This window comes from Macrotis lagotis, chromosome 6 (assembly GCF_037893015.1).
Source record: "Macrotis lagotis isolate mMagLag1 chromosome 6, bilby.v1.9.chrom.fasta, whole genome shotgun sequence".
Lineage (NCBI taxonomy): Eukaryota > Metazoa > Chordata > Mammalia > Peramelemorphia > Peramelidae > Macrotis > Macrotis lagotis.
The window spans coordinates 75638022-75663690 of record NC_133663.1 but is presented as its reverse complement, the minus strand read 5'-3'; the positions used below and the strand labels follow the sequence as shown (position 1 = coordinate 75663690).

General features: G+C 35.7%; 1 long non-coding RNA gene across 6 annotated transcripts in view; it reads left to right on the top strand.

The window, feature by feature from the left end:
• The first annotated feature begins 4866 nt into the window (after positions 1-4866).
• LOC141491706 (uncharacterized) overlaps positions 4867-25669 on the top strand; it is a 57208-nt gene continuing 36405 nt past the window's right edge. For 5 of the 6 annotated variants that reach the window (XR_012469722.1, XR_012469724.1, XR_012469720.1 and 2 more), the window contains exons 1-2: positions 4867-5049; positions 10865-11016. This is a non-coding gene — a long non-coding RNA (uncharacterized LOC141491706). Of the gene's footprint in view, positions 5050-10864; positions 11017-18905; positions 19032-25669 lie in introns of all 6 variants that reach the window. The other variant, XR_012469723.1, reaches the window with a different exon arrangement.

The window sequence follows — 25669 nt, the reverse complement described above, 5'->3', positions numbered from 1 at the left end:
AGTTGCCCATAATGATCCACCAGCCTAGCTTCCTAGACATGCCAGTACTCTTCCTATTTTGTCCTTAGGTAAATAAATAGAAATTGATGTCAACAGCTTGAACCTTAGCACTTGGAAACAATCAAGTTTCAAGTATGGGCTCAATACTTTTTAAGGAAAAATTAGCTTAATTTGTATGAGGGAATGAGTTAGGATATTACTCCTATGACAGTGGATATACAGCAAATAGTCATTCCTCTTTCATAAAGAGATTCTAATGAAATTCAGAAATTAAGAAAGGATAAAGTTGATTTTCTTTCTTTTTTTTGAGACTTAGACTAGTAAATCTGTCCTCTCATCAATGTAAAGTTTCCCTCCAGAGTTATGGATTGCAACCCAAACTCTTAAGCATATTTTCCCATAAATTAGACAAAGAGAGTATACTCCAAATAAGCTCATAACTTTAGATCTAGAAGGACTTTGAGAATCCAACCCTCCAATTGTATAGATGAGGACACTGAGGCAGAGGTTAAATGGTATGTCCAAAATCACATAGCTAGGAAATATCTAAATTGAGTTTTGAACCCAGGTTTTCTTCATTCAAAATCCAGTGCCCTATCCACCATGCCATATATCCTTACTTTAACATAGAATAGGCACCACTGGAACTCAGAAGCTATCAATTAATCATTTCTCCTTCTTGCTGCTTAATCATTCTCCTTCCCACTCCTTCCAAAATGGCAACCCCTGCTTAGCTTGAAACCTGATATTTAATACACACATCAGTATTGATTTCCTTTAGTTCCATCCCATTTGCTCAATTCTATCTTTAGAGTTGGCAAACACCCCTATTTCTGAAAGTTTTTTTTTATTTTTTAATCTTTGCAAATGAAAAATCATACTGACCATCAGCAGATTGCAATATATCAGTTCCACACTCTGGTTGGATAAGTGGTAACCAATATAGCAAAGTGCCCTCTGGACCATTGTTTCTAGATCCATTTCCAGGTCAAGGCTGGCATCTGAGTTGTGGAGGGCACAGAATGTAATGAATTCTGGGTTGGATTAGTCACCATGAAGGGAAAGGAGTATGATCACATCTCTATATATTTTCTGAGATACTAAAATAACAGGATGTACATTCCTGCTAATCTTTTTAAAAAATGTAAATCTATATGCAAAATTAATTGCTTTTAGCTAACTCCCCTTTTCTCAACTTCCAGTTCCAATCACCATGCCTCCTCACTCCTCATTAGATGAAGGCAGTTCTGGTATAGTGAAAATAGTATTAGATTTGGGAACTGAAGATATAATTTCTGCTTTTGCTACATACTAACTGATCAAAATCCTAATAAAAAAATGATCAATATATTTTGACTCTATTTTCTTTTCTGATAATCACTTTGTAATCTAGCTTCCAGCCTCTCTCAACTAAAACTACTATCTTCAAGGTAACTAGTGATCTTTGAATCCCTAAATTTGATGGGATTTTCTCAGTTCTCTCACCTACCTTATTCTTAAAGTTGTCAGGCAAAGTGAAATAACTTCGGAAAAGAACTTTGTAAGCAATAAAATTCCTACTCTCAAATGAAATAGTATTTGTAAAATACTTAGTACAGTGCATTATGAATAGTAGGTACCATATAAATCCTATTTCTTTCCTTTCCCTATAGCAATGTTGATTCTCGTAATAAATTATTATGGATTACATATATAACTTAGTTTTTCTTTTCTCAAAGGTGGCATTGTTTACTGATCACTGCTTTTGGAAGTAAAGGGGTTAATATTTATTTTTTTAAAGAATCTATGGTTTTCTAGGATCAGATTGGAAACCCACTGCTGTGACTGACAGGATGGGGTACTAAACACCTGATACCCTAGATGCCCTAGATTAATGACTAAGAGAACCTAGCTTGAAAGCAGGCAACTCAAGTCAAACCTTATTATTTCAGAAAAATGGAGTACTAAAGTTAAATTTTATTTTCATTAATGTGGAGGGAAATTTCTTGGCCCATTTAACTAATATCTTGCTTGGTACAGTTTAACAAACAAATTTTAGTTGCTAAAATCTATTATATCTGTTTTAAATTACATACCCTTGTAGCCAGAGGCTCAGACTCTGGTTAAATTCAATTTGAGTTGCCAAGGGCTGTTAATGGGTAGATTTTTCTATTTATTCTCCTAATTGTTCTCTAGCTAAATTGTCACCCAATGATGAAATTTTATGTGTGCTTCTTTCGCATATAATCAAAAGATCTAAATATTTTTCCCTTTGAAGATAATTACGCAGAATTAAAGAACTATAAACCTTTAGGAAACTTCTTTATTCAATTCAGTTCAACATTCATTAACCACCTACTATGTGCCAAACATTTCAAAATAAATAACAGTTCCAGTTATTTTGAACAAAAATAGTAAAACCAAAAAAAGCCAAAACCAAACAAAAACTAACACACACATACACACACACACACACACACACACACACACACACACACAGAGAAACCTAGATTTTGATGAGGGATGTAGTGAGCTCTGTAAGGTTATAAAGTGAAAAATGGTGGCCCATCTTCTTTGACAAAAGAAGTTCTCTCAATGAAAGGCCCCAATAATCTTGAAATCACAAGATCTACTCTGCTGTTTGTTATTGTGTCAAAAAACCTTCTAAACTTCTAAAAAGAATTCTGACTCACAAGCTCCAACCTATTTCACCTGATGTAGCTTTGGGACCCCAAATTGAAGCTGCTAGTTGCCATTTTCATCCTATTTACGATCCCACATAAACTGAAAAGATAATCCAAAGAAAAGAATGGAGAATGACACCTCCTTTCCCTTCCAGCAGAGGTCACTGTAGAGCAAAGAACAGTATGACAAAGATTATACATTCAATTATTTCAATAGAAATCCCACCCCTTGCAGGTTTGTGGGAGCCCCCTCTTTCACCTACTCTGCTTTCTCTTTTGATGTCTGTACTCCTTCATCTGATAAAAGGTTGTCTAAAAAACTGATCCGAAGGAGACACAAGAGAACAGGTTAATCCCAAGTGCTGCGGTATAATGTGTCACAAAACAGACAATGTAATTATCTTGGCAGCCTGTTTAACCAGCTAATTCATCAGCTTTGCATACCAGGGTCTGATCTCACCTTCTCTCTATACTCCTAGCCAGGATATCCACATACCCCCCCCCCCCCAACCAGGACCACTACAGTGTTACAAGGACTCCAGTTTATTTTCTTGAATGTGGTTAATTATAGTTTTCTGCAGTCTTTCTTCTTTCTCTCTCTCTAGGTTGGGGGCGAAGGAACAGACTAACAAAGACAAATCTAATAAATAGTATTGAATTAATCCTAAAATTGGACTTGCAGATGAATGGTCATACTCTTTCCTTTTAAATGTTAGAGGAGGGCTATCAACTGGGAAAAATCTGCCTAGGGAAGTCTTATTTAACAGAAACAAGTATCTGGAGCAGGCTTGTAAATTAAGAGTTTGCTTTCTCCCTTCCATGTACTAGTTTTCTTTCCTATCCAACATGCACTATGCTCTGCCAAAGTCAATACTGCCTAATAACAGAAACATTGTTTCTTTGGGAAGAGATCTAAACCTTTTCAGCTGCTTTAACCTTCTATCCAGAATCAGCAAATCAAAACACAAAATTAACTGAACACTAAGATGCCACATTGCCAAAAGAACTCTTTCCTTCATAAAGACATTCCACAGTCCATTGGAGATACATGGTAGCTCGGTATCTAAGTGGGGGGAAAAAGCAGGTATATAGAAAAGCAGAGGGGAAATGAGCACTTACAGAGTCAATAGTCTTAGTGGAAATCCTCACTGAATGTTTAAGTGGTGACTTTCCATATTGAATAGTTGATAGAAAAGGTGACTGATTCTAAAAATTATTATTTCTAGTTCAAGCTAAAAAGCAATATATTCAGAAACATATCTATTTTTATTTAGATAACACTTTTCATATCCATTTATTCCCCTCTTCATTTCACATTGTTAAACTGCCAACAGTAGCAGCAAAACTGCTTGGAATTTATTTTTATGAGATGATTTTTCAGGGAGGGATAGAAAGGGTAAGGTTCTACAACAGTTAGCTCAAAGGGCTGTCAAAATTGTGTAAAAATGAATGTTTGAGTCCAGGACTAGTTGCCTACTTATCAATGAGAGGCAAATTGAAATGGAAAGAAAAGAGAGAACAACAAAGTTCTAGAAACAATCAGAATTCCGGGGGAAAAAGAGCAACTAGCACTAAAAGATTTATTAAGGTGGCAAAAAGGGCCCTCCTTTTTTGTTACAGTAAGCCTAGAAAATTTTTTTAAAAAATCAGAAGCAAGTGGATCATTGTGTATATTCAAATTTCTCTAGATATAACAATAACTTGTTTTATTTTTAAATTAAACAATATGCAAAAAGAATTTAGGACTAAAATTGTTTCTTTAGAAGAAAGAATCCCAATTCAATCCAACATTCTATTAAAGTTCTATTATGAACAAACTATCATAACAAGCACTGCCAATGAGAAAATAAACCAGTTTCCATCTCCAAGTAGCTTATATTCCCAGTATGATACGATATACCTGACTCATAAATCAATCATATTTTTCCCTTTCCTATCCCATAACATAATTGTCAAGCTTTATCAATGAAACCCCACAGACACCTTTTCTATGTGCCTTCTTTGCTCCACTTTTCTCCACTTCTACTTGCTAATTCACAGAAATATAAGCATATGGTTGGTTGGTTGGTTGGTTGGTGGTTGGTACTTGTCCTTTGTTATTGAAGAAAATCAAAATGACATCACTATGTTAGAGAGGAGTTATAGTGTCCAGCTGTGACTCATCAGATCACTATGAGCTCAGCATGGTCAGGTCAGGCACAAATAGTCCATATGAACATCTTGGGTAGCTTCTCTGAACTTGCTAGCTCACAGAAACATGGACACATATACCTGAATATTTGAAGAAGGGAAAAACACTAACAATCAAGGAAAAATGGAGAAAGACTTCCTGCAGAAAGTCACAGGACCTGACTTTCAAGGAAGTTATAATTAAGGGGCACAACAGGTGAGAAGAAAGTAAGAGCCTCATAGGAATGAGCACGAGTTTGCACATAGGTTGTTGATGATGTTTGTCCTTTGTGAATAAGACCCTGACATCAGAAAGATGATGCCGTTATAAGCACATGAAATGGATTTGAGTGGGGGGGACACTGTGCTAAGTCCCCAGCCTCACTGTCAGATATGAATCAGGATGACTGGAGATGGTCCTGGATGCGAGGCAATTAGGGTTCAGTGACTTGCCCAACAGCACTCTATCCACTTCACTACCTAGCTGCCCGTAATAACATGGGCTGTTGTTATTATTTGTAATGCCATAACTGGCACTACCTTGACATGCAAGTGAATTAGATTTAAGTAAGGAAGAGCTGTAAGCTGTCAGAAGACTATTGTCTGAAATACAAAGGTATATGAAGGAGAAAGAATGTGAGGAAAACTTGAGAGGGTAGTCCAGAACTTTGAAGGGCTTTAAAGGCCTTTCAAGAATTGATACTAACAAGCCCTTATAAGCTCATTGGGTCTAACCTAGGACAGTAGCGGTGTGAGTGGAGAGAAGGGGAAGATGGCAGAAAAGTAACAGTCATTGTTGCCCTGAATTGGTTGTGAATCTGGCATGGTCAGATGCTGTTTCAACACTTTTGACAGTTGTGTGGATTTCTATAGATTAGTCTACTTCCAACCCTCATCACCTCTCCCTGTACTATTCTGAATTGTTCTTCCTGCCCTCCTCCACACATCTGGATGTTCCCCCAGGCCTGGAATTTTCTCTCTTCTCAACTCTACCTCCCGGGCTTCCATAGCTTCCTTCCAATTCCAGCTATATTTTTAGGAAGAATTTTCAGATCCCTTTAAATTCTTGTTCCTTTCCTCAGTAAATTGTTTCCTGTTTATCTTGTGCACAGATTTTTTATTTGAATGCTATCTCCCCCTTGAGATCATGAGCTCTTCAAGGGCAAGGACTGCATTTTCCCTTTGTATTCCCATTGCTTAGTCCAGTTCTAATACTATGTAGAGTTAAATAATAGGAACTTAATAAATATTCATCGAGTGACAAACTAGACTATGCTAGAGATGATGAGAGAGTGAAATAGCAAGTAGTAGTATGGTTGGAGAGAAGGAGTCACATAGAAAAGGTATTGTGGGGTTAAATTGATAAGATTTGGCAGCTAATTATATTGGAGGTGGGGGAAAAGAAAGGAAAAAATATGATTCTGATCTGTGAGTCAGGCTGATGACAAGGATGATTGTGGTGCCTTCAACTAAAACAGGGAAGTTTAGGGAAGGGATGGATCAGAAGAAAGAGGGAGAATGAGTTCTATCTTATACTTGGTTGATTAAGTCCCTTACAAGTCATATAAGTGAAGACTTCTAATAGGCAATTGGTAATAGAGCTCAGGAGAGGAAGGATTCTGCCCCAAAGAAGATTTCCAAGGTTAAAAGCTCTCAGCTCCTAAAGCTTCTTCTACTTCAGGAGATAACCAGAAGGGTCCTTTTTAAGAACCACAGGAAGTCTTCAGCACTGCTTACTGGCCAGATGTCTCTGATTGTCAGACAGACAACACCTGAAGCAATGGTGTTATCCTAGATTACAGGTAGCTGTCTCATTCTGGAAGTGCTCTGCACATTTGTGTCTGGTGTACCTAGAAAAAACTTTAGAAATTGGATTTTAATTCTAGCTCTGCTGGACATAAGCTCACAAAAGGGTATTGAGATAGATGGTCCTCAGTTTCCTCTATCTGTAAAATATGGAAATTTAATGAAATTGTCCTAATTAACAGTTCATTCTGATACAACATTAAGGTTTTGAAGGATTCACAACCACCTTATAAAGTAAATAATGCAAAGAAGTATCATCTCCATTATACAGAGAAAGAAGTTGAAAGTTAGGACGCAAAGTTACTTCCTTCAAAGTTGCATATCACTAATGAGTGATAGAGAAAGCTTGTAGTCAGGCCTTCTAACTCCAATTGTGATGGTCTTTGTACTCTGCCATAGTCTAATATATGAAACTACTTCTAAAATTCCCTGAAATTCATGTCAAATTGACCTTCTGGACCACCTAGAGGCACATTACTACCTTTCTTTGTATCCCCCAGAGCTCAGCATAGTTTAACCCATGGTAGGTGCTTAATCAATACTTACTGATTACTTGATATGAAGGTCACCCCTGACATCTTCAACATAAAGTTCTCCAGCAAATAATCTTTTTTTTGTTGTTGGAGGTGGGGTGGGTTGTGGGACAATGGAGTTAAGGGACTTCCCCAAGATTACAGAACTAGTAAGTATCAAGTGGCTGAGGTGGTATTTGAAGTCCTCCTGAATCCAGGGCCAGTTCTCTATTCACTGTATCACCTAGTTGTCCCCATTTAAGCTTCTGACACTTCCATAATTTTATTTGTGGCACTGAGTGGCTGCTAGCAATCTCCTAGCTCTCTTTCTCCCCACATCGGAGTTAACAGTTCTAAGCTATTCATTTGAAAGATAAATTGCTTTGGAAACAATGCAATGCCAATTTCTTGAATTTTTTTAAAAGGTCATCAATAATAAATGCATATCCCCCCCCCTCCAAAAAAAGAAACCAGAAGGGTATGTAGGTTAATGTTGCCCTTGGGGAGAGGGGCCGTCATTTATAATTCACAAGTCTACTAAGTATATTTAAGGAAAAAATGTTGCCATACCATGGCAATACCTGTATTTCAAGGTACTTTTGTGATTTATGAATTTTTCTCTAGGACAATGTGAGTGATGGATAGTCCCAGTCTAATCCACTCTTTATGTCTACATGAATTTTCTAACTGCAGATTTCCTTTTGAAATCAATAGGTTTTTAACACTGAGTGAACGTGCTGGAGTATTTATCTATAGGTCACTATTGGTATAGAGGTACCTCCATTTACACAATGTTCTGTGACCTTGGGCAAGTATGGAAATTTATATCTGCAAGTATATATGGATATATGGGTGTTTATATACATATAAATTTAAATATCCTTTTTGGTAAAACTATAAATATTAAATAATATTTTTCAATAAAACCTTTCCAGAATACAAGGGAAAACCAATATTTTGAGGCTGAGTCTTTTCTTAGAGAAAACATTCTTTTAACAAAAAGTTACTCTTGTTCAACTCTTTTCTATTCTACTCTTCTTTATCTTCTTTCTATTTTGAAAATGATTGTTATTATTGGTTCATCTGAACTTGATAATCGTCAACAAACATGAAGTGTTCTAGATGCAAATATATATGAAACTGAGAATCTCTGTTATATAAAACTTATTTAAGTATAGAATTCAACATATTAATTTCTTTTATTTATTTTTTCTTTTAATTTTAATTTATAGAATAAAATAATTATTTCCATAATACAGTTTAATAGAAAAATGCACATTAAACTGCAAATCTATTATATACAACTTGCTATTCCCTTTAAATATACAATAGTTATCATGTAAATATCTTTTTTCCTTTTTTTCTTTTATCCCCACCTTCACCCTAGAGATGGCTACATTAGACACAAATATACATATATGTATGTATATGTGCATTATATGTGTATATATACTAAATAAACATCCATATATGTATATATGATATATATGTGTATATATATACATATATATGGGGGTGGATAGACATGTGTGTATGATAATAATCTCCTGATAAATCACTTGGTAAAATAACTAATCTTTGGTTTTAGAAATCACCTTCATATTATTCCCTAAATGAATTCTATTTCATGGGTTTCCTCCAGTGATGTGTATGATAAAATGCTTATAAAAGGGTTAATGTCTGTGATGTATAAAAAGTTCAAGATACATAATTTCTGAGTAATTAAACTTTCTTATTAATTTTGACTAGGGAGTTATTAATAAAACGATGATCATTTGACTAGCTAAGCCAAGGAAGCATTATGGTAGCTACTTGATATGCTTTTGGAAGAGTGGGTGTTCCCAACAGATGGCAATCAACTCTGTTTAATTAATAATTAATGAGTAAAATGAATATTATAATGAGAAGTAGGCCTATTCTAATGAGGAGTTGGAGAAACTTGACTTTGATTATGTCACTTTTACTCCCAGACCATCCCTAGCCTCTCTCCCTAAACCTGAGTAGAATACAATGGACTTCTGAATCAAATTGAGGAGAAATGTAATCCAATCTTTTTATAATTCCTATTCTTCAGATACTGATTTGAGATAGTAGAGAATGAGGAAATAGAAAGGGGAAAAAATCCTGAATCTCCTCAATTATAATTAGTTTTTAATACAAGAGGGAAATAATCATTTCTTTCAGAGTCGATTTTACTAGAAGTAGGGATTTCAAATCTGTCATTCCACATTTAAACAGCAAAACTAACTCTACAACATGCTGGTCTGATGGCTACTTGGAATAACCCATTCTCCCCATTTATTTTGACTCCATCACTGGAAATAAACTGAATTTGTTGGGTTTTTATGATTTTATTTTCAAAAGACAGAAATATGATTGTTGGATTATAGATTTATAGCTTAAGAAAATTATTAATTAATACCCTTCATTTCATAAATAAGGAAATTGGCAATATTGGTAAGTACTGGTAAAAGTCAGGTTCTGTAGTTCCAGATTCAACATTTTTTTCCACTATACAAAACAGACAAAAAAGTAGAAGGAACATAGCAATATGAGGATGAATGGTTTCTAGGTACCTAGCATTTTTTACATTAACATCTCTAGCTTTTCTCATTTTCTAGCCTCCAGCTAGAAGGCAGAGTGGATAGAACACTGGACTTGGGGTAGTCAGGAAGATCTGAGTTTAAATCTGACCTTAGACCCTTGCTAGCATGTAACCTGGAGCAAGTCACTTCACCCTGTTTGCCTCAGTTACCTCAGTTGTAAAAGGAACTGGAGAAGGAAGTGGCAAACCATTGGAATGGTGTCTTGGCCAAGAAAATCTCAAATGAGGTCACAAAAAGACACAACTGAACATTAAGCTTTTTGAATACAGAGAGTTATTTTTTTCCCCAGGGAAGATGAAGAAGAAAAAAGTTTGTGGGAACATCAAACTGAACTTTTTGGGTATAGGAAAGGAGAGGCAGACTTTTACCAGGATGAATATACAATCTGATGGATGGGAATTACAGAAAAATAATGAGGAAACAATTTGATGTGGGTAGGGTGCTTCAATTAGAGACAGGACAACCTGGTTTCAAATTTTACACCTGAATCTCAACCCAATTTCTAATACACAGAGGCATCACCATCTGCTTCAGTGGGAAAAAAATCTCACATCCAGAAGTCTCACAAGAACAAAGTCCTAGGTCACAGATTAATCAATATTCTAACAGTAGTAATTATCTGACATTTACACAGGGCTTTAGGTTTTTCAAATCAATTTACATACATTCTCTCTAGTGAAATGAAGAGTAATCATGTTAGTGGTTTATAAGGGTTACCCTAACAAGCAATTTGAGCTTGAAATTTCCCTTCTAGAGGACATTGAAATTTCATGGTCAATGGGAATTATAGATGGAAATTCATTTTCCAAAACAGCATGGCATTGTGGTAAAGAACTTAATTCAATCGTTCTGTTACAGACTGACTGTGGGACCCTGGGTAAGTCAATTAACTTTTCAGTGTCTGAAGCAATTCTAAATTACAGATAAGAAGCTGATCTTATTATATTATCCACTTATTGTAAAAGTGGATAAAGATGTCTATGAAGAAGGAGGGTTGGTGGTAAATATGTAACAATCATCTCTCAAAAATAATGGCAGAGAGAGTTGCATCACTAGAAATTACAAGAGTAAAACCATTCAGGAATCATCCACATTTATTTCCACATAGGATCAGAGCTTAAAGATACAAGAAGTTTGGCATGCACCATATTGGAGACAGTTCCAGTGAACTACAAAGCCTGAAAGTCAGGTCTTGAAGGATTATGGAAACAGTATTACAGCTTCCTTCTACTGATGAGAGAAGAGGCATTGGACTACCAGGTACTCCAAAAGTTACAAGAAAGGCATAATTTGAGGACAGAAAATTAAACATTCTATTGGGACATTGAAGAAGTATACAGATCTTTCTAAAACACAATTACTTAGCTAAAGCCTAGGAATTCTTTTTTTTTTTTTTTGCAAGGCAAATGGGGTTAAGTGACTTAGGTTATTATTAAGTGTCTGAGGAATGATTTGAACTCAGGTCCTCCTAACTCCAGGGCCAGTGCTCTATCCCCTGCACTACCTGGTTGCCCCTAAAGCCTGGGAACTCTTAAAAATATTTTGGTGACTGTATTTTATTGTACTGCCTCTGAAATTCTATGTATTTTATTTTAAGCATTTAAAAACATTAATCTGAAAAGGGGGGGGGGCTTCCCTAGGCTTCACCAGGCTATCATAGGGCCTTCAAGGCATATGAAAAGGTTAAGAAGCCCTGTTTTAGATGTAAGGTAAATTCGTATTTTTCTAGGAAAATTCTGATGTGTTTTTGCTGCAAGGTGAAAGGACCATCAACTTCTAGCCTCATAAATTCATGACTAATGTCAGAAGTAACTTACTAAAAAAATCAGATCAATTGTTCAATGTAAGAATGATAATAAGAATTAGAATTTCTGTAATTTCTACAACTTTTTTTGTTTACTTTTTTGTCTGACCCTATGATTTCCCAAGGGATAGCTAGTCGGTGCTATGGATAAAGCACTGGTCTTGGAGTCAGGAGTTTGAATGCAGTCTCAGTCACTTGACTCTTTCTAGCTGTGTGACTTTGGATAAGCCATTTTAACCCCAATTGCCTTACATCCAGGGTCATCTCCAATTGTCCTGATTCATATCTGGACACTGGACCCTGAATAGCTCTGGAGGAGAAAGTGAGCTAAGTCATTGACTTAGCACAACCCCCCACTACTCAAATCCAATTCATGTGCTTGTCATAGTATCACCTCCCTGATGTCAAGGTCTTCTTTGGAAATGAAGATTTTCCAATAAGAATCTCCCAAAGAAAAACTCCCTCTCTCAATGGAGATAGGTACTTGATCTATCTCTTATACCTTCGGAGAGCTTGAAGGATGTCCCCAACCTCACCCAACCAGAATGTCTAAGAAGGAGGATTTGAACATAGGCCTTCCTGATTCAAAAGTTGGCTCTCTATTCACTATGCCCAGCTGTGAAAGCTCTAACTTTGCAAAGTTCTTCTCACAGCAGCATTATGAGCTACATTGTGAAAACACTGTCATATCCATTTTACAGATGTACCTGGGACTGGAAAATTAATCATTTCCCCCAGATCACATAACTAGTAATTGTAGAATAAACATTATTATAAAAGTGGATAAAGATGTCTCTGGCAATCAAGGGTCAGGGAATCGCTGTTAAATATATAACAATCACCTCTCAAAAATTAAAAAAAAAGCAGCTTGATATACTTTTAAGCTTCATCAAAATTATTAACATTTTCACCATTACTAGCTTAAGCCTAGACAATCAAGAAAACAATGAATGGCATAGCAGTATTTGTCAATTTATGATTTGTAAATGCTTGTTCACATTAAAAATTGAACAATCAGCTTCTGAAAACTAGTACAAACTGACTATAGGACAACCCTGAGGGATTCCTTAAAAGTTCCATCTCTCACCAAGATGTTGATAGATAAGAGAGAGAGAGAGAGGTGATAGATCTCTATATATATGTGCAGAGGTTTATATGTATATACACATATGTATGTGGATATTGTAAATGTGTTTCAAACTTAGATTAAAATTTATTTTGCATAAAAATCAGAATAAAAGAATTCCTCCATAAATCTGCTTGATACTTTCCCATCATGACACAATCTAATTGAAAAGAATGGACACACATGAAGAGTCCACTACAGGAGGAACAGACACTTAGGGAAAATCTACTCAAGGCACTACCCACCTCCAGGAATCCAACTACCCCCATGTCCTTTTTCTCTTCTCTTTCTCCTCTTACTCTGTTTTCCTTTGGTCTACTGAGCAGGAGACTCAGCTGGACCCCCTGGGTTTGTTTCTTTCCTCAGTTCAATTCTGGTGGAAGCCTTAATTCTTTTTCTTTTTTACTTGAAGCCCTTTTTCTGTCTTTCACAGTGGTATTCTGCTCCTCTCTGCTCAGCTCTCCCCACTCTTTGTCAAATTCTGCTCTAAAAATTCCTTTAAAATGGCTCCATTTTCTGATTCTAGACCAGGAGGTTCCTGACCCTTTTTCCCACTTTGTCACAAACACTTTGGGCAGTCTGGTGAAACCTCTGGACCCCTTCTGAGAATCATATTTTAAAATTCATAAAAAAAACTATAAAGGATTTCAAAGGAAACAAATTCTATTGAAAAATAGAATAACTATTGAAAAATGGTTGCCTATATGTTTTCAAGGACACAAACCCCAGATTATTAACCCCTGATTTACATGTGCCTCACTTTTTAAGTCAACAGGGTTGATCCATTTACCAACCAATACCTAGGAGCTCTAGAATTCTATCAAGTTTAGTCTTCCTTAAGAAAAACAACAGTATAAACTTTCTACTTTAAGACATTAACGGGCGGCTAGGTGGCGCAGTGGATAAAGCACCGGCCCTGGAGTCAGGTGTACTTGGGTTCAAATTGGGTCTCAGACACTTAATAATTACCTAGCTGTGTGGCCTTGGGCAAGCCACTTAACCCTGTTTGACTTGCAAAAACCTAAAAAAAAAAAAGATATTAACACTTCCTTGTCCCTGTTATCCCTTTATATTCTGAAATTTCATCAAGTGACTCAGTGAAAATGGGGAAGACTCAAATGATAGAGGATGCTCCAAGGACAACTATTACTATTACTCTCACACTCTTCTTTGCTCCCCCCATATAAGATGATGTTTCCATCTACCAATTAATTTAGCTACTTTTGTTCTTTTTATACAAGTGTCCCATGAAGTAATTGACTTATATAGCTTTTAAAGGTTTTCAAAAAGCATTGCCCAGAACAATCTTTGGAAATAGGCAGTGATTTTACCATTTTACAGATGAGCAAGTTAGGTGATTATCTCAAGGACCAAAGGTGAAACTGAGCATCTGAACTTCTCTTTCCACTCATACTTATTCTTAGACTAGCACAGTAGTGACTCAATTTATCTCTACAAACCCATCCTTTACACCAAAATCCTGACCAGATCATCCCTTTGCTCAGTAAACCCTAATAGATCCTTCTTGCTTATGGAATTAAATAGAAACTTTTCTGTTTGAAATTTAAATCCCTTGTAAGCTCTCTAGGATGCTAGATGTTTCAATGGCTAGAAGCTAGACCTGAAGTCAGGAAGACTCATCTTCAAATCTGGCCTCAGGCACTTGCTAGTTGTTTGACCCTGAAGTCACTTCTACTTGATTGCCTCAATTTCCTTATCTGTAAAATAAGTTGGAGCAGGAAATGGCAAATCCCTCTAGTACCTTTGCCAAGAAAACACCACCTTGGATCACAAGGAGTCAGGCATGACTAAAACAACTGAACACCAACAGAAACCTCTCTACAAGCTACTTTTGCAGACATTAACATGTAAGGTATCATATTTATTATATGTCTTCTGGGATACTAACAGCTCAGGGATGAGAAGAGCTAGACTATATCCATGCACTTCATATGCACACACACATACATATACACATCCCTTCCCCATAGCTGTTAGTAATCATAACTGTGAATGTGAATGGGATAAACACACTCATAAAATGAAAGCAGGTAACAGAGTGGATTAAAAACCAGAACCCTGAAATATGCTATTTACAAGAAACCCATTTTAAGCAGAGAGATACACACAGAATAAACATAAAAGGCTGGAGCAAAATATATTTAGCAAGTACTAAGACTGGTACTTAGGTATAGAAGAGGATTACATCAACCAACCAAGTGATTAGCAGAATGAATTGTCCAATTATGTTTATTATAAGTGAGGACATTATTTCACATACTATATGTGCAATGCAACCTTCTCACGTGCATTTACCTGAACAGCTACATTCCATGGCCTAATTGATAGGAAACAAGACTATTGGAAATCATCATCTGGCTGCAAAAATCTCTTGGCCTTAAATTGGTTTCACTTCCTCCCATATCAGCAAGGCACCATGGTGCACTACTAATGTAGGGCAGCACTAGCATGTGACATCTGGCAACAGAATGTGACCACCCAATTGACCTCTCTCAATAGTAATTGTCAGTATGGCCTTTCTCTCAGACCTTGAATTTACTCATCAGTATGACACAATCGGCAGCAGCTTTAACTTTAGGACAATGTCAGCTTGCCACTCATTGATCTATGCTGCTCTGTTCAGTTAGTATACTCCCCAAAACTTAAGCACATCGGACACTGCCAGAGCCACAACACTTTCCAAGGTGCAGGTCTCTCTCTCTCAGAGAGAACTCAATCCACGATGGCATTGCCCTTCCCAGAGAAGCTGAAATTAAAAAAAAGAAAAAGAAAACACATAGAAATCTTGATCTCAAACAAAGCAAAGGCAACAATAGATTAAAGGGGCTAAGGAAGGAAATTATATCATCCTAACAGATATCAAAGACAATAGAAATAACATCAATATTAGATTAGAGCATCCAGATTCTTAGAGGAGAAGCTAAATGAGTTCCAGGAAGACACATAGCAAAACTATATCATGAGGGAACTTACCCTCCCTTTCTCAAAATAAACAAGAAAGAAGATTGGAAAGTAAATAGAATTTTGGAGAAATTAGTGGGGATTGAGTGGGAATAGACAGGAATATACATTCTTCTTGCTGTATATAGCACCCATACAAAAATTAACCATGTATTAATTAGGTCACAAAAATTTCACAATCAAGTGCAGTAAGGCAGAAATATTAAATGCATACTTGCGACAAAAAATTACATGTAACAAAGGGCCATGGAAAGTTAAATTAAAAATTAGTTGAAAACTAAATAACCTAATTTTAAGGAAAATAAGATCAAACAACAAATTATATAAACAATCAACAATTTTATTCAAGACAATGACAGTAATGAGACATAAAAAAAAAAAAATATGTGTGATGCAGCCAAAGCACTTTTTAGGGGAAATTTTATATCTCTAAATGCTTACATGAATAAAATAGAGAAAGAGGAAATCAAGGAATTGGGCATACAACTAAAAAAAGTTAGAAAATGAATAATTTAAAAGTTCCCAATTAAATACCAAATTAGAGATTCTGAAAAATCAAAGGAGAAATTAATAAAATTGAAAGCAAGAAAAATATTGAATTAATGAATGAAACTGAGTTTTATGTTTTGAAAAAATAAAATAAAATAGATAAACCTTTGGTTATTTTGATTAAAAAGAAGAAAAAAGAAAGTCAAATTACCACTATCAAAAATGAAGAGAGTGAACTCATCACTAATGAGGAGGAAATTAAAGTAATAATTTGAAGATATTTTCCCAAACTGCATGCCAACAATATTGATAATCTATGTGATATGGATGAATTTTTTTTTTGTTTTATTGCAAGGCAATGGGGTTAAGTGACTTACCCAAGGACACAGAGCTAGATAATTATTAAGTATCTGAGGCTGGACTATGAATTCAGTTCCTCCTGACTTCAGGTCCATTGCTCTATCTACCCCCCAAATGGATGAACATTTATAAAAATTTAAGCTACCTAGATTAATAGAAAAGGAAATAAAATACTTAAATGATCCCATTTCAGTAAAAGAAATTGAACAAGCCAATAGTGAACTTACTGAGAAAAAAATCTAAAGAGCCAGATAGATTTACAAGTGAATTGAAGCAAACATTTAAAGAATGATTAATTCCAATTCTATATAAAGTATTTGGGGAAAATAAATAGGTGAAGGAGTTCTGCCAAATTCCTTTTATGACACCAATATGGTGCTAATATCTATACCAGGAAGAGCCAAAACACTCAAATTATAGACTAATTTCCCTAATAAAAATTGTAAATAAAATTATAGCAAAGAAAATGAGTTATCACTAGGATAATATACTTTGATCAGGGAGTATTTATTTGAGGAATGCTGGGATGATTCAATATTAGGAAAGCAATCAGCAAAATTGACCATGGCAATAACAAAACTAAGAGAAATAATTGATTATCTCCATCAATGCTGGAAAAGCTTTTGATAAAAATACAGTACCCATTCCTATTCAAAAAAAAACTAGAGAATATAAGAATAAATGGAGTTATCTTTAAAATGATAAACAGTATCTATCTAAAACCATCAACAAGCATTATATGTAATGGGGACAAACGTTCCCAATAAGATCAGGGGTGAACTATTATTCAATATTATTTTTAGAAATGTTAGCTTTAGCAATAAGAGAAGAAAAAGAAACTGAAGGAATTAGAATAGACAATGAGGAAACAAAACTCATAGCAGATGATATGATCAACTAAAAAACTACTTGAAAAAATTAACAACTTTAGCACTTAGATTTAGAATAAACCCACATAAATTTTCAGCTTTTCTATATATTACCAACAAAGACCAACAGCAAGAGATAGAAAGAGAAATTGCATTTAAAGTAACTGTAGACAAAATAAAATACTTGAGAATTTATCTGCCAAGACAAACCCAGAAACCATATGAACTAAATTACAAAACACACACAAAGTCCCACAAATAAAGTCGGATCTAAACAATTGGAAAAATGTCAATTTTTCTCATGAATAGACTGAGTTAAAATAATAAAAATGACAATTTTACCTAAATTAAATTATTTTTTGAGTGACATATCAGAAAACTACCAAAAAATCATTTTACTAAGTAGAAAAAAAATAACAAAATTCTTCTGAGGAACAAAATGTCAAGAATATCAAGGGATTTAATGGGAAAAAAGGAAGGTAGCCTAGCCATACCAGACTAAAACTATATTATAAAGTAGCAGTTATCAAAACTGTCTAGTACTAGTTAAGAAATAGAATAGTGTATCTTTGGAATAGATTAGGTACAAAGGAAACTACAGTAAATGACGATAGTCATTTACTGTTTGATAAGTGCAAAAATTCCAACTTCTGGGATAAGAACTCACTATGTGACAAAAATAATATGGCAAAAATGTGACTCATACCAACATCTCACACCTTATACAGGATAAATTTGAAATGAGTACTGAATTTAGACATAAAGGAGGACATCATAAGACAATTAGGAAAACAAAGAATAGTTTCTCTGTCAGATCTATGGAGAGGGAAGGAGTTTATGACTAAACAAGAGACAGAGAACATTATAAACTTCAAAATGCATAATTTTGATTACATTAAATTAGAAAGGTCTTGCACAAATAAAATTATTGTAGTCAAGATTAGAAGGAACACTGAAATGACTCATTTCTAAAATATATAGAGAACTGAGTCAAATTTATAAAAATATAAGTCATTCTCCAATTGATTGATGGGCAAAGGATATGAACAGATAGTTTTAAGATGACAAAATTAAAAATATCTATCATTCTTGTCCTTGGACAGGAGACTTATTAGAGACAAGTCACAAAGTGTCTCACTGGTTGATCAGACCAATATTAGCTCAAAATGCTCTGTCACAGGTTGAGCACAAATAGGTCATGTGAACACCTGAGGTGGTTACTTTAAACTTACACATCTCATTTTTCCTTTGAGTTGCTTCAATTCTTCCTTGCTCATAGAGCTCAGTACCCTCTCTGATAAGGGCACACCATACTGAGCAGTACTTGTGCCAGTGTCTCCCACACTGCACAATCAATTCCAAAGTTCATAAGAAAGACCTTCAGGATTTTCCTGGATCACTTCTTCTAACCCCCTTGTGAGTGAATTATCTGTGTGAATTGTCTAAAAAATAGTCTTTTTGACAAGGGTACATTTGCTACTCTAACATGCCCAACCCATTGTGGTTGCTCTCTCTGTAGTAATGTTGGAATGCTGGGCAGTTTAATTTGAAAAAGGACCTCAATGTTTGGTGTCTTCTCCTGCCAGATGATTTTCAGAATCTTCCCAAGACAATTTAAATGGAAACAGTTCACTTTCCTGGCAAGGTACTGGTAGACAGACTAGGTTTCACACGCATACACCTGTGGATCTTCAATGTGATAGTCTCCTCCCTCTCACACTTTTTTTTTCACAACCTCCCAATATCAACCTTCAATCAATATGAACCTTCTTGGAAAGTACACTGAAAGTACAAAGAAAAAAATTATGAAAAAATGCTTTAAAATATTATTGATTAGAGAAATGCAAATTAAAACAACTCTGAGGTACCACCTCACACCTATCATTTTGACTAAAATGACAAAAAAGGAAAATGATCAATGTTGGAGAGAATATGGAAAAGCTAGGACACTAATGCATTGTTGTTGGAGTTGTGACCTGATCCAACCATTCTGGAGAGCAATCTGGAACTATTCCCAAAGGGAAATAAAACTGTGCATACCATTTGATGTGGCAATACCATGTCTAAATCTGTATCCCAGAGATTTTATAAAAGGGAAAAAACACCCATATGTACAAAAATATTTCTATAAGCACTTTTTGTAGTGACAAAGAATTGGAAATTGAAGAGATGCCCATCAATTGGGGGACGACTGGAAAAATTATAGTATATGAATGTGCTGGACTACTATTATTCTATAAGAAATCATGAGTAGGTAGACTTCAGAAATACCTGGAAAGGCTTGCATAAACTGTTGTTGAGCAAAATAAACAGAACCAAGGGAACATTGTACACATTAACAGTAATATTATGAGATGATCAACCATGATCCTCTCAGCAGTTCAGTGATCATGGACAATTCTAAAAGACTGGTGATGGAAAATACTATCCACATCCAGAGGAAAAAACTATGGAATCTGTGAGTAGTGTAAAGCATACAATGTTCACTTTTTTTTAAGTTTTTGCAAGGCAATAGAGTTAAGTGGCTTGCCCAAGGTCACACAGCTAGGTAATTATATATTAAGTGTCTGAGGTCAGATTTGAACTCAGGTACTCCTGACTCCAGGGCCGGTACTGTATCCACTGTGCCACCTAGCCACCCCTTATGTTTACTTTTTAAAATTTCCTTCATATTTTTCTTTCTTTCTCATGGTCCCCCCTTTTAGTTCTCATTCTTCTTTCACAACATAATTAACATAGGAATGTGTTAAACAAAATTAGGTATAACCTATATCAGAATAATAGCTGCCTTAAGAAGTGGGGGTGGGAAGGAGGGTGGTAGAAAAGTATGAAACTCAAAAGCTTACCAAAAAGATGAATATGGAAAACCATTTCTGCATGTAATTGGAAAAAATAAAATAAAACAACAAATATTTTTTTAAATCCAGGGTAATCACCCCACTAGGCTGAGATATCAGAATAGAATTTCAATGAAGAGCTATTCGCACGACCACACCTGTCTCAAAATTAATAGACCAAAAAATTGTAGTTTTTAAATTTCTGACTTGTGGTAGAAACAATATCCTAACCCTTGTCCCCATTCAGGTTAGGTTAGTTTTTTTCCTTAAAAAAAAAGGTGTCAAAATATCCTCAGGATTTGCTTGGCTCAAAGAACTCAAGGGGACACCTTCTCTTTATCAGCTAAGGTTGGGGGAGTTAGGTGGCTCAGTGGCTAGAGCACGGGCCCTGGAGTCAGGAGTACCTGAGTTCAAATCTGACCTCAGACACTTAATAATTACCTAGCTGTGTGGCTTTGGGCAAGCCACTTAACCCCATTGCCTTACAAAAACCTAAAAATAAAAAGAAAATAAATTAAAAGAGTCAAAATGTCTATTGCTTAGTTGGTGGACCTGGATAAGCAATTGGGCAAGGGACCTTTGCCCATCTGAATGAATTTGAGGTATCCTCAGCACAAAGCCTTGTGTACTATGAATGACTTTCCATGGTCTTATATTACAATATCAAAAATAAACTTCTAGGGGACCTCCTCAGACCCAAGCCAAAACTCTGTCACACTTTTAAAAAAATCATTTTTTAGATTAATCAGAAATTGATCATTAAGACAGAAGAAATCAGCAGATGAAGCATGGTTCCATTATTTTCAGTCTTCTGAACACGACCCATCCCTACTTAGAACTCAACGGATTGATTCCCTTTTCATTTTTAGGAGAAAAGTGTTTGTTTTGGTTTTGAAATGCATTCCTGCTTTACTCTAAAACACAGGCCCATCTGGGCTGGGATATAGATAGCTTCTTCAAATGATTCAAAACTTGCCATTATACAGGATAAAAGTGACACTAATCAGTGTGTGCCAGGAAGATAAATTAAAACTATACACCAAAAGGGGAAGGAATCACCATCAAGGAAAATGACAGATGTGGTTTGGAAACGTGGAAGAAATTAAGGTCACAGCAGGGAACTTTAAAAACACATAGCTAATACTTCTTTAAGTGGAAAACAAAGGAAGACTTTAAGTATGTCTTTATGTTTGTAGGGGAAAAAAGCGCATTGGAGCAAATACAAAAGCCTATGATTTTATGTCTTATGCACAAAGGGCATACCCTTCAAGTTTCCTTTAGTCCATAATTAGAGAGTCATTTTTCTTATAAGATTTTTTCCTTTCATTTGTCACTTAAGTGCCTAATAACTGAATCACTCACTCATTAGTTTCCATGGGTCTATGCTATAAAGTCTTAGAAGGTACTCTGATGATAAGGATTAGAAAGTTTACATATAAGATCCTTGCTCCTCATATCCTTCTCCATAGAATAATCCATTTCCTATCTCCATGTTTTTTGAACAGGCTGCCCTGCAAACCTGGGATGTATTCTCTCCTCACCTCTACTTCAGAAACCCTAGATTCCTTTAAAACTAAGCTCAGATAATACTTTCTTCCAATAAAAGGTTTTTCCTCATCCATAGAGCTGATAATGGCTCAAAAATTTGTTGTTCAGTGGTTTTGGGACCCCATTTGGGGGTTTTCTTGGAAAAGGTATTGAATTGTTTTGCCCTTTTCTTCTCCAGCCCATTTTACAGATGACAAAATTGAGACAAGGTTAAATGACTTGCCCATGCTGAAACAGGTAATATCTGAGATTTCATTTAAATACAGTCCTCTAGACTCAAGGCCCTGTGCTATATCTACTGCATCATTTAGCTCAAAATTATCATATTTATTTTGCATATATTTGTATCTCATGTATATCTGTGTATAATCTCATGTGCGTGTAAATGTGTCTACCTATAGAATATAAATTCCATGAGGACAGGGTCTATTTCATTTTTATCTTTGTAGGTCATTGCCTGAAATATGGGAGGTGCTTTATAGATGCTTGAGCACAATAGATAGAGTATTGGGCTTAGAGTCAGGAAAACTCATCTTTCTGAGTTCAAATTTGGCTTAGCATACTTACTAACTGTGTGACCCTAAACAAGTTTGCCTCAGTTTCCTCATCTGCAAAATGAGCTGGAGAAGGAAATAGCAAATTACTCCAGTACCTTTGACAAGAAAAACTCAAAATGGACCATGAAAGTCAGTGATGACTGGGAATGGTTGTAGAATAACAACAATGGCTGCTTGCTGATTGATTTATGGTGAAGGAATTGTTTCCTATGGGATTTCAGAAAAATCTATAATTTATTGGATTATATGCATAATTATATTTATAACTTATGTGTATACATATATATTATATATGTGTATACTTGTATAATGTTAATATTTTTGAATGGGGGGTTCATTCTTTAATAGTCTGGAGCTGAATATCCCAAAGAGTTGAAGAATGAGGAGGTAGGAAGAAGTTAAATAATAGGGGGAAAGAGAACAGAAAATCAGTAGAAGGGTAGAGATGGGCTGAAGATGGCAGAGGAGAGTAGGGGTTATCTTTTTTATATTTAAAAAGAATTTTTTTCACAGTCAACCAGAGTTTATTTCAACATTCATTTTTTGTAAAAGTTTTTCTCTTCCTCCTTTTCCTCCCCTCTCCTCATGATAGAAAATACTCTGATAAAGATATACATCCACAATAATGCTTAACCTATCTCCATATTAGTCATATTGTAAAGAAGAAACAGAACAAAAGGGAAAAACACTCCCCCCCCAAAAAAAAACAGCAAAAAATAGCATATTTCAATCTACATCCAGACCTCATAGTTCTTTCCCTGATGTGAATACCATTTTCCAACATAAGTCTTGGAATTGTGTTGGATCATTGCATTTCTGAGAAGAGCTAAGTCTCTCATAGTTGATCATGAGCAGGGACTCTACTTTTGCTCTTAGGTAGTACCTGCCCACAGAAAGTTCTCATTAAATGCTTATTGATTGATTGATGGAATAGTATTTCATGGTTTCCCAGAATGCCTTTCCAGAAGGAGCAAACAAACAATCCATTCCCTTCACTTTACAGATGAGAAAAGGGAAACAGAGTTTAAGTAGCTGGGCCACAATTGTACAGACAAAAAATAGCAACCCCAGTATTTGAACTCAAGTCCTTTGGACTTCTTTCTACTATACTAGAGTAATCACAAACATGGCTCATGGACCATATCCAGCCCCATAATACTGGTCCACAATATTCCTGAGTAGAATTAAAGTATAGTTGAGAAATATTTAACAAAAAAATAATAAAATATAGATGATATTACATTTTAAAGCTAAGTCAAAATGGGACCTGCAGGCATCTTTATGAATGGTTAAATGATTCCCATTTGTATTCGAATTTGATACTACTGGACTCCTCTAGATTGCCATCCTTTCAGCTGCCTTCTTTTATTTGAGATCATATACCTGGAGAATGAGAAAGTGTCAATGCAGAAGCAATGAACAAATAAGTATCATGAAACTAATGTTACTGTCATTCTATGAAGAAGTGTCAGACAAAGAATTTTCTCATAATGTTAACCTCAAAGCATCTAATAAATGTACATCACTTCTCCCCAGTGAGTCTCCCTGAATCTACCCCAGGTTGGATGCAAGCTGTATGCATGGGTCCACATCAAAGATGTTTCATTTACCTGGCAATCAGAGGCTACATTAATTCAAGGCAATAGACAATTAAATAACTTAGCAAGATAACGGATGAGGAGAATCACCCATAAACCCACTCATAAAATGTTATTGTATCACCTATGCAAAGAATAGCTATAACCAATACACATTTGTAGGAAAAACATACTTGTAGGCAACAATGTCTTAAGACAGGAACACACTTAAAGGTGTATATTCAGAAACAAGAGGAGTGACAAGGGAATTGTTAATGAATCCTGTGGATAGTACAGAGTGAAGTGCTTTCTCAGTTTAACTGTGGTCTTTGACTGCCTTCTCTTAACTCTGCTGCTCTTTGTTCGGTATTGCATTTACTGTTGCAGCTTCAGCTGCCATCCTTGAGTCTTTATCCCTGAGACTCTTCTCCCTCAGACAAAGAAGTGTGTGATGTTCAGCCCTTATATGATGCAAACCCCAGTCAGCACCACCTTAATATTACTGCACCACAACTAAAGAGGCAGTAACTCTATCTTTTAAATTCATTTTCTCCTACTCAGGGTTCCTCAGTTGAAACTCTAACTTGTTTTGTGGTTTAAAATTCTGGCCCACAGAATTGCTGGAGTTGAGTATCCCAGGGAGTTGGAGAATGAGGAGGGAGGAAGTAGTTGAATAATAGGGGAAATAGAACAGAGAATCAGTAGAAGGGTGGAGATGGGCTGAAGAAGGCAGAGGAGAGCAGAGATTATCTTTTTTATCTTGAAAAAAGAATTTTTCACTCACCCCTTCTCTTGTTTGACAGCGTAGTTCCTCTTTAAACCATCCCAGAGATCCTAATTAGTAAAACTACAAAGGAGTTGGGTAGGATCTGGAGTGAGGTTAGTCTCTAAGCCAAAGGAAGTTGCTCTGATTGTCTTGCAAAGCAAATCAGGGGGGGAAAACTAAAAATGCCCAGGTGGCATTAATAACCTTTGCCCTGCTTACAAATAGCAAATAAAATCTCTTTTCCCTACAACTATAAACTATCAGGACAAGGAACATCGCTTATCTAAACTCCACATTTCCCTCATACCTACTTTATGCAGGTGCATCATAACTATATGTTAACTGGTAATTCAGGGGGACCAGAGTTCAAATCCAGTCTCTGTCTCTGACACTTAATAACTTTGTGATCCTGGGCAAGGCACTTAATCTCTATTTAAACCTCAATTTCCTCTTCTACTTCAATGATGTGTTATGAGGATTAAATGAGGTCATAAATGTAAAGTTCTTTGTAAACATTAAAGTGCTATATAATATTGCTAGTATTATTATGGGGCTAATAAAGCCCTACAGGTTAATCTTGTTCACTAAAATAAATCTAAATCCTAAAGGTGATTGGGAATATTGATTCTATACAGGTAGAAATCTAGGTAATCTGGTTATCAAGTAGGTCTAATACCCACCACGATATTTATTCTTCTTTGAATCTCTAGTGCTTAGCACACTCATTGACCAGAGCTAATAAAGTACTTGCCAGTTGATTTAGTGAATATTTTGTGCATTACTTTAATGTGTGTTTGAAATTTTCCAGATTAAAAATATAAACTAGGGGCGGCTAGGTGGCATAGTGGACAAAGAACGGGCCCCTGAAGTCAGCAGTACCTGGGTTCAAATCCGGTCTCAGACACTTAATAATTACCTAGCTGTTGTAGCCTTGGGCAAGCCACTTAACCCTGTTTGCCTTGCAAAAAAAAGAAACTTAAAAAAATATATATAAACTT